Raw genomic sequence first — 6,855 nt, 5'->3', positions numbered from 1 at the left:
ATAAACGTGCGCGGGGCTTATTTTGGGGAGGAAGACATTCATTAATCCCGTGACGAATGAATTTATAATTTCGTGAATAGGAAGGATTTGGACTCTCCTCCTGCTTCGCCTTCCGCCCGCTTGGAATGCTGCGCGCTGCAAGAGTGCCTGCCTGTTGGCCTTGCTCGTGGCGTGGCCGGCCGGGCCCCGGGCCCGGGGCCGAGTGAAGTGATTTCCGTGACTGGATTAACCACATCATCACAACTGGGCCCGGCCGGCCGGCTGCCAGCAGTTTGGGTAAACAGACAGAGTTTATCTGTGCATCTATCGGAGGGCTCGCCGGGCCGGGACAGGCCGGGTGTCAAACGTGGAAACGTCTCAATCCCACTAAAGTGCACGCTGGGCTCTGCCGGGCTGCAGCAGGGCCACAGGGTCCATGGCGGGGGCCTTAATGGGCGCGACGCGGTGCAGTGACGGTGGAGTGACGGCTGCATCCGGCGAGCACCCTGACGGGCCGCAGGATGCCCAGGAAGGCCCTAGAAAGGGCGGGAAGCGGGAGAGAGGAGGCGAAGGATGGCGGCCTGCACTAAGAGGAATTCCCCTGCGCTTGGGAGTGCGTGGGGGACGCGCCGAGCCGCGCGGTGACAGCCCGCGGATTTGATTCATTGAGTGCTCAGTCCGCAATCAGGCCGACTCCTGCCTCGGACTTGCCGCGGACTTGAACAGCGCTACTCGCGGCCGAGCCTCCCCACCCGAGCGGCCCGAGCGGAGAGCCGAGTCGGCTCGCGCCCGGCCGAGCCCGAGCGGGGGGGTGGAGCTTTCGGAGCCGGAGCGGGCCGAAGGCGTTGCCAAGGCGACCCGAACGCACCACAACAAAGAGTGGGGGGAGGGAGGCTGGGCTACGGAAATAGCCGAAGGCGTCCCCCCTCCCCTCTCCCCGAGCGCGCGGCACAGGCCCTGCCCCAGCCCCCCGCTCTGGCAGCCGCGCCGGCCTCGCCAGTGCTCCGCGACCGCTCGAGCAGTCCGTGTCGCACGGAGAGGCTGGGCTGCGTCGTGTCGCGTCGTTCGCAACCCCTTGTGTGTCAACCACCCACCCCCACCCCCTCGCTCCCTTCCCCCAGTGGTGTGTTTGTGATTGTGACAGCCCCAGTGTAGTGCTTCAGTGTTTGTTCGTGCGACATTAAATTCTGTGACAGGGGCCAAAGTGAACCGGGTTGGCTCCCTGTGTTTCGCGCGTGTGTTGAGTGCTCCGATTCAATTCTTTAGTGTGCAATTTTGTTGTTTTCGGTGATTGAAAACTAAGGTAGGCAAGAGTACCGGCAGTTTGTTGTGAGTGTCAGTGAAGTCAATCAAAAGTGAGAAATAGAAGGCAAAGTGAATGAGCGAGTGCAAGTGCAAGTGAAGTGGTGTGGAAGTTCTTCTACCCGACGCCCTCTGGAGCTACTCGTCCAGGATATAACCGCCTCTGGATTGTCCAACTCATCTGGTTCAGGATACCAACAAACGCAGCTTAATGGATTAAGCTTTATGTCGACGGTGTTGTGATGTGTCTGGGGCGTGCAATACAAAAGGGTGTGTCTTAATGTCCCGGGCGATTGTCTCTACCGAACATCAGTCCCGATGTTGTGAGAACACACTGGGCACGATACAACGGACTCGCCAGCCATCGGTGAAGACTGTCAACGGGTTGACGGCAGTACTCGATGTCATGTGAGGACACTGACGCGGCAACGACTGAATTTTGCACCTTGACCTTAAAATGGTTCAAATTGGCGCAAAGGCCGTCACTGCGTCCCAAATGCTGCCGACGCTGGCGAGGTCCCCGTCGTATCCGCCGCCCGGTGGGCACGGTTCCGCCGCGGTGGGCGCGCCGCCGCTACCGGCCCGAGGAAGTGGCTGCGCCAACCGCGGCAAACGCGCGGCAACGCGCTGCACCGCACCGCACACTCTGAGGATTATAGTGAAAACTGAAGGAATAAAAAATAAGTGTCAGCCGGGGACAAACGTCCGCCATGATGTGTGTGGTGTGAGAAAGCGGCCGCTGCCTCAAGGCTTGTTTGAGGTTGGCGCGACCCGCGCAGCCGGCTCTTACGCGCGACCCGCCGGCCCGGCCCGACCTGGACCGCAGAGCCCCGCTGGGGAGCGCGGTGGCCGCGGACCTTGTCGCGGAATATTCCCCCCGCGAGATGTTGTCGCCGGGCCCCTCGCGGTCAGCCGCGGACGATATTCGGGCGGCGGGGCCGGCCGGCCAGCCAGATGTGCCGGAGATATAAATGCAGGTGGCTGGCAGCAAGGGCGTGAGCGGCGCAACGGGGCCTCGCGAAAACACCGCAAACCAAGCCGCGCCCGACGGCTTGATGCGGATCGCCTTCCGCGAAATTCGTGTGTGAGTGTGTTGTGTCCGTGATCGTGTGCGCGCCGATGCCGGTGCGTTCGCCGTGTGGTGGTGCCGGTGAAGGGGACCGCGCGGTGCGGGCCGGCGCGTACGTCGCGTGCACCGCCACTCAGTATGGGCGAGCGGCGGCCGGTTGTCGAGTCGTTTGCGGAGGAACGCCAACGACGTTCATTTTCTCACACTTGAAGCGCCTTGTCAGTCCGCGCCGCCGCCGCCGCACGCCACGACGGCGCGCCGCCCGACATTTTCCACTCCTCCTTCATGTCCAGGGAGAGGTCTTAATCACGGCGGCAGTGCGTGGAGTCCGGCGCGGCCCGCGGGGGAAGGCACTCGCGGTTTTAGATTGTTCACCCCCGGGCGTTGTAACCACTGCAGGCCGCACACATGAGGGGCGCGCGGAAATAAAATTCAGTCGCCGGGCTGGGCGTCGTGGCACTTTGCGTTGCCGTGTACCGTGTCGCCCGGGCCCGGCCCGCCGCCCCCGCACCTGTCCCGGTCCGCTCCGGTGCGCTGCTCCGGGGCCGCTCATGCTCCGGGGCCCCCGTCGTGGGAATTCCGGGCTCCGGGCCTCATCCGCGCTCATCCGCGCGCTCTCGGGCGCAGCAGACGCGCGCGCACCGCAGCCGGGCGGGCCAGGACGACATACGTCCCCGTTGGGCCGCGCTTAGTTTTGTCTTTGTACACCGCAGTGTGGTTCTCTATACGCCGATTTGCTTAGCAGCAGTGCTTTAAGCGCGTACGGTCCCGCCAACCCGATGTACCGTCACTGTCACTCTTGCAATTCAAATGCGTTCAAGCTAAGTAGACATGGCTTATGCACTACATTGAAAAACGTAAACATACCCATACCGACATTGAAAAGGTTACACGAGCTGTCCTTATTGTCTACTACCTTTTATTGTAGACATACCATGTCTACATGCACTGTGAAAAACATCCGCGCCAATTCACTACATTTGTTGGAATTTTTATGTACAAAAGATGTTATAAGTTTGCGACACCCCATTCTTACTTGTTCGTCAATTCCAAGTCGATATACGAAGAGCTTGAAAATTTACAATTTAAAATTGTGATTGTGCGACGCAGACCATGGAAAGTTTTCCCGTAAACCCACGACTATTTTTCAAAGTGTGTGTATAGCCAATGTACGCATTTGATTTGACAGAGTAGAACGTAGAAGCGGGCGTGTTTTATTTTTCAAACACGGCCCGACCCGTGTTGTTCCATTTCGTGACTTTGACCCCCCTGCAAGTAGTACTAAGTGCTTCAGTTCGGCGTGACTCGCGCGGGGGGCGGGGATCACACGCGGTGGCGGCGCTGCTGCCGCTGCTGCCGCTGCTGCTGTGGCTCTGCTGGGATTAGAATAATATTCGCGGCATTGTTATGCAAGTGGCCTTCGAATCTGTGTGGCTACAAATCGTGACTGCTGCACCAAGTTGGATGCAAAAACATCGCGCGGCGGTGGCGGCCGGCGGCGGCGGCTAGGTCGCACAATGCATTATGTGACAATGCGAGCACCTTTTGGCAAATTATTCCTCGCTCCGGCCCGCGCCGCGCTACGCCACGCCGAGCCAGTGCCGTTGGGCTTATTGCCGTGTGGGAGTCTTTCTCTGCCGCTTTGAGGGCGTTCCTAGCCCGCTGCTCACTGTAAAAAGACGACCGATTCTCAACTCCATAAAAGTAAAAAAAAGAAAGGCAACTGCAAATTGTATTGTCACATATGTATCGATTTTATGTTCTAAACTGTGCAAGGAAACATGAGTTTGACATGAAAACTATTCTCATTTTTTATCATTCCGATAATGCGTTGTTGCTTGGGTGATTAAATAAATAGAGCAGAGGGGTTTATTCGTAATGGCGGGGGCGATGACGAATCATTTGGACGCCTGGTGGTTAATTTATTCCGTGGAATGAGATGGCTATCTTGTCGTGAAAATGCGCTTTGTTCTTGACGAGCACGTCAACGCGACGTTTTTCTTTTCACTTAAACTCTTTCCTCCTTTTATCGTGGGGAAGAAGAGGTCCGCAAAAAAAAAAAACAACAACATACGGTTTATGTGAATAAAATGGTTTCTTCTTGCAGCACGCCGTCGTAGTACCGTATCGATTGGACGTGGCTTCGAATAGCATCACGGTTGTACAATGTGCAGTATGGTGTAAGAAAATGTCGGGCGGTTGAAGGTGGTGGGGGAGATCGCCTGCTGGGCCCGATTGGCTCGTGTCGCTGCTTGACGTGGCGCTGCAGGGCGCGGCGCGGCGGGGCGCGGCGTGTGGGGCGCAGGGGGGCCGGCTGGTCCCGGCCGGCCTGGTGATTGCCCCGATGGTTTTCTCAGCAAGGCGCCGCACTCTGACCCAGCAGGAAGTATATTCAAATACGCATTGGGACCGCCTGTGTGTGCGTGTGTGTGAGTACAGCGCGCACGCGTTCACAACACCGCGCCCCGCCACGCCCCAGACGCGCACTGCATGGCGGTTGCGGACCAACCGGATGGGAGAGAGAGAGAGAGAGAAGCAGAGAGCCAGAGAGGGCGCGAGCGAGCGAGACAGAAGGACGAGGGGGTTGGCGCGGGGGTCGTCTCTCGCGGAAGAGCAGCGGAGAGATTATACAAAATTATACGGAATTATGCTGCGAGTTATTTTCGTATTCGGAACATCTCTGCCCGCTCATTCGCACATGGTCGCTCGGCGTGCGGCGGGGACAAATCACTCTCGAGGGGGTGGCGGGGCGGGGCAGTGCGGGGAAGGGCCTCGCCTGGGCCTCGCGCCCCGCGACATCCCATTGGCTCGGGCGTTGCCATTCATTCTCTCGCGCAAGAGTCTCATTCATTTATTCATTGATTAACGAAAAAGTTTTTCTGCTGGGGCGGGCGTTGAACCCGCGGCCGTGGTGCGTTTGCATCTGTCCCGCGCGGCTGTGATTGGTCCTCGCGCCGCGCCACGCCCCGCGCGCTCCGTGATCGATGGGGAGAGTCGGAGGAGGAGGCGGGGCCGCGTGATGGCTCGGCCTCTATGGCTCGGCCCGGGAGCACCTCCGCGGCGGGGAAAAAGGCCTTAAATGGTTTCCAAAAGACCCTCGGCGCACCGGCGGCACGGCCACGAACAAGTCGAAAACGCTTTGGGGGCCCAATCGAAATTATACAGATTATAGGTCCGCGGCCGGGCCCCGCGCGGCAGTCCGCGGGCGCCGTTGGCTGCGAGTGTGTGTGTGTGTGTGTGTGTGTGTGTGTGTGTGTGTGTGTGTGTTGTGTGGATGGAGGAGCGACGCATGTAAACGAAGCGACACCCACTGAGAGAACCCCCAGCCAATTACTCACGCGTCCCGGGCGGGGCCGGGCGGCTGGGAAGCTCCAGCACGGCTCTGGCCGCGCTGGCCGCTACTGGAGTTGAGTTACATTATCAGGGCCCGATGAGTAATACCGCCACCGGGAGCAGCGCGCTGTGTAGCGTGCCGGGCGCGGTGGGCCTCTATCAGTGCCACTGACCGTTTTGGGGCTTATCAGTCATGTGTGGCACTGGCACTTTGAAAGAGAGCCGCGTAGACAAGCACTCCTCTTTTCACCCACCCCCCTTTCCACCCACTCGTAAAAATATAGCCTATTCATTTTGTCATTTCTTATTATTTTTTTTTATTTTTTTTTGTCTTTCCCATGTGACGGAAACAGGACATTGTGTTTCGATGTGGCGAGCCATTTTTTATTCCCATGATTTTTGGGCCCGCCGCTGCTGCTGAACGGCGCGGCTGCCAAGGTCCCTGGGCTGGGTGGAAACTGGGCTGCCCGTTTTGTATAATTCCGCCCATTCAGGCGTGGTCTCTTTGGCCCACACATCATCGGTCCATGTCACATTGTTTCTCACCAGATACCAGGGCAAGAGGGTGTTTCCCGCTATTTGATGACCCCAGAAACGGTGCGCTGACATTTATGACAAGGGTGAAAACGGCTGCCAAAAGTCGGGTCAACCCGTCATATTCAAGTAGCGTATACATTTTCAAAAATGTCACTGCGGAATAAATAAGCAGTCAGCACGGGAACCCTGTGTTTTTTTACCCTCTACTTCAGCTCCACCGAGCAAACTAGCTGCGAATTAGTTTCCCCACCCCCCTCGCTCAGCAAAAGCAGCAGCGGCGACTTTGTACACCTTGACCGGCGTGGGATATGCCCCGTGCAGTTAATTAGGTTACAGTTTTAACGACGGCCATGCAGCCGTCCCTTTTACGAGATGCGTGTGGCTGCTAAAGACTCGGCGGATATACCCGGTACGGCTGGGGCGCGCACCTCTTGGAGCACCACGGAGTCAGGCGGAGCTATGAGCACTCGACTGTTGTTATTTTTTATGGCTCACGATTGCGCGGGGAAAATGATCTCACTCGCGGCGGCCGGCCAGTTTGTTTTGTTTGCCACGTTACCCCCCGCGACAAGCTGCGGGGGTAAGTCTGTCGCGGTGCGAGGGGTAACGGTTACCCGTCATGGCGGATGGGGGGG

The 6,855-nt window shown here is 58.3% G+C and overlaps 1 protein-coding gene across 2 annotated transcripts in view; it reads left to right on the top strand.

The window, feature by feature from the left end:
- The first annotated feature begins 993 nt into the window (after nucleotides 1-993).
- Nucleotides 994-6,855, top strand: part of LOC113215418 (endothelial transcription factor GATA-2) — a 124,887-nt gene continuing 119,025 nt past the window's right edge. For both annotated transcript variants that reach the window (XM_052269439.1, XM_052269437.1), the window contains exon 1: nucleotides 994-1,282. The gene's annotated coding sequence lies outside the window, so the exon portion shown is untranslated. The remainder of the gene's footprint in view (nucleotides 1,283-6,855) is intronic.

The sequence above is a fragment of the Frankliniella occidentalis genome, unplaced genomic scaffold, assembly GCF_000697945.3.
Source record: "Frankliniella occidentalis isolate FOCC.00 unplaced genomic scaffold, Focc_3.1 Scaffold92, whole genome shotgun sequence".
Classification (NCBI taxonomy): Eukaryota; Metazoa; Arthropoda; class Insecta; order Thysanoptera; family Thripidae; genus Frankliniella; species Frankliniella occidentalis.
This window is presented reverse-complemented; position numbering and strand designations above follow the sequence as displayed.